The sequence below is a fragment of the Episyrphus balteatus genome, chromosome 4, assembly GCF_945859705.1.
Source record: "Episyrphus balteatus chromosome 4, idEpiBalt1.1, whole genome shotgun sequence".
In the NCBI taxonomy this organism is placed as follows: Eukaryota; Metazoa; Arthropoda; class Insecta; order Diptera; family Syrphidae; genus Episyrphus; species Episyrphus balteatus.
In genome coordinates this window covers 26,877,061-26,880,014 of record NC_079137.1, presented here as the reverse complement: position 1 = coordinate 26,880,014, position 2,954 = coordinate 26,877,061, and the positions used below count along the sequence as shown (strand labels likewise).

The 2,954-nt window shown below is 35.3% G+C and overlaps 1 long non-coding RNA gene across 3 annotated transcripts; it reads right to left on the bottom strand.

The window, feature by feature from the left end:
- Window positions 1-261: 261 nt before the first annotated feature.
- On the bottom strand, window positions 262-2,042 carry LOC129920170 (uncharacterized). Of its 3 annotated transcripts, XR_008773202.1 has the most exons (4): window positions 1,552-2,042; window positions 756-1,410; window positions 482-692; window positions 262-417 (listed from the first exon to the last, which is right to left on the bottom strand). It is a non-coding gene; the product is annotated as an uncharacterized LOC129920170 (long non-coding RNA). The 3 variants fall into 3 exon arrangements; XR_008773200.1 differs by having other exon boundaries at window positions 482-1,410; XR_008773201.1 differs by having other exon boundaries at window positions 486-1,410.
- Window positions 2,043-2,954: the final 912 nt, after the last annotated feature.

Here is a 2,954-nt window from a genome sequence, read left to right as displayed (position 1 = left end):
AACATGACAATTTGGCGACCAATGTCAGCTACCGTAATACTATGTTTCCACCTACCCTAAATCCGAGATTTAGCGAAGTAGATTTAGAATCTCGAAGTTTTTTCACTGGCCAAATCAGATTTATTTTCACATTTCCAAGATTTATTTTGACGTTGGTGTATGACATTTTACAAATCTTAAAAGGAATTCATTTAAAAATAAAACTTTTCCCATTACTTTTTAAAACTTTTAGTTATTTTTATTTAAAAATGAATACGTAATTATTGTTTTCAGATCACATTTGTTAATCCTACAAAGCAATGTTGTTGTGAAATTTTTCTGCCCACGGAGCTGGCTAATTTTGTCGACCCACATCTCCACCAAGAGTTCCTCTTCTTCTTGCCGCCACGACTTTCTGTTTTGTTTCTTGGTCAGCATCTGCAATTTTTAAATTATTATTTCAATTTTATAATTTATAAATTAAATTTGTATGAGTATTTACCTACATTTATTAACAATCTTTCCGTCCGGCTATAGGCCCCAACCCATAGAATCCGTTGCGTCCGTTCCGTCAATCCATCCGTTGAAGTTGAAGTTTGGGACAGAAAGGGGTGACCCATAGAATACGTCGTACGACGGATTGCTTTTTGACAGCTCACTTCAAATTCCGAGGTGTGTTCGATATTTTATCGCTGAATGTGCACTAGGAAGTTCTGATGCAAGAAATTTTTAACTATTATTGTTGTTCTTTTTTTTAATGAAATAAAATGCGTGACTAGATTTCATGTAGGTACTTGCTCTTCAGTTAAAAACAATTTTTAATAACAGATTATCATTTGTAGATATGACTTTGGCATGATAAAATTGAACTCTACAACAGAATTTTAGTATTTAATTGATATAATTTATTAGATATATCATTAAATGTTACTTTTATTACATTTTCTTCACAAATAAACAATTAAAGTTCACAATTCATAAAGCGGAGAAGAAGAGAACACAGTTCTTAGTTCTGAAATTCCCCGGTGTGCACTCTAAAACAGAAAATTGAACAGATCTATTGTTGACAACCAATGTCAAAGCATACGACGGATGAAAATGTAGAAAGTTGGGCAACTTCTTCCGTCGAATCCGTCCGTCTCCGTCCGATCCGTCGCTTATGGGTCGCTTCCCATAAGAACGTGTGTATTTTATCGAGCTGTCAGTTGAAAACTTCGACGGAACGGACGCAACGGATTCTATGGGTTGGGCCCTTACGTCGTATGACGGATTGCTTTTTGACAGCTCACTTCAAATTCCAAGGTGTGTTTGATATTTTATCGCCGAATGTGCACTAAGGAAGTTCTTATGCAAGAAATTTTTAACTATTATTGTTGTTCTTTTTTTTTAATAAAATAAAATGCACGACTAGATTTCCTGTAGGTACTTGCTCTTCAGTTAAAAACAATTTTTTATAACAAATTATGAGTTTTAGGTATGACTTTGGCATAGTAAAATTGAACTCTACAACAGAATTTGAGTATTTAATTGATATAATTTATTAGATATATCATTAAATGTTACTTTTATTACATTTTCTTTACAAATATACAATTAAAGTTCACAATTCATAAAATCGGAGAAGAAAAGAACTCAGTTCTTAGTTCTGAAATTGCCCGGTGTGCACTCAGAAACAGAAAATCGAACTGATCTATTGTTGACAACCAATGTCAAAGCCCTTTAAGGACTTTGCACATGAGAGCGACCAACGAATGAACGAATGGACGAACAAACGAGATTTAACACATTTCTACGACTCAATTTCAAACAAAAAATTATTCAAATTATAAGAAACCAATTGATACTAATGTTAGAATACTAAAATTTGCATTTTGTTTGCTAAAATAAGAAAAATTTGTAAAAACAATTTGGTAGTTACGAATTGCAGTTTGGTTGCTACGAATTGTCAAACTCTATTCGCGTTCCACATACCATCCACACTACAACGAATAAATTGTTCGCGCGCGACTTAACCTCAAAATTACTCTTGTTTTTGTTTTCTATTCTGGTCATGGCTGCGGAGAACATGGAAAAAGGGTAATTCGTCGCTGTCTGCGAATTGAAATATTAACTCATGTGAAAGATATGTCAAAATATGGGACCATCCACCGTTCGCAGTTCGTAGTTCGTAGCTCATGTGCAAAGTCCTTTAAGCAAGAAAACGGAGTTCAGAAAAGACACTCTGACCTCCGAGCGAGAAAAATGGGGTTGCATTCACACCCCATGTGCACTTTCTACTTTTTCATCCGTCGTATCCTTTGACATTGGTTGTCAAAAATAGACCAGTTCGATTTTCTGTTTCTGAGTGCACGCCGGGGAATTTCAAAACTAAGAACTGTGTTCTTTTCTTCTCCGATTTTATGAATTGTGAACTTTAATTGTTTATTTGTGAAGAAAATGTAGTAAAAGTAACATTTAATGATATATCTCATAAATTATATCAATTAAATACTCAATTTCTGTCGTAGAGTTCAATTTGACTGTGCCAAAGTCATACCTACAACTCATAATTTGTTATAAAAATTGTTTTTAACTGAAGAGCAAGTACCTACATGAAATCTAGTCGAGCATTTTATTTTATCAAAAAAAAGAACAACAATAAAAGTTAAAAATTTCTTGCTTCAGAACTTCCTTAGTGCACATTCAGCGATAAAATATCGAACACACCTTGGAATTTGAAGTGAGCTGTTAAAAAGCAATCCGTCATACGACGTATTCTATGGGTCACCCCTTTCTGTCCCATCCTTCAACTTCAACGGATGGATTGACGGAACGGACGCAACGGATTCTATGGGTTGGGGCCTTCCGTCCGTCTCCGTCCGATCCGTCGCTTATGGGTCGCTTCCCATAAGAACGTGTGTAATTTATCGAGCTGTCAGTTGAAAACTTCGACGGAACGGACGCAACGGATTCTATGGGTTGGGCCCTTTGGGGCC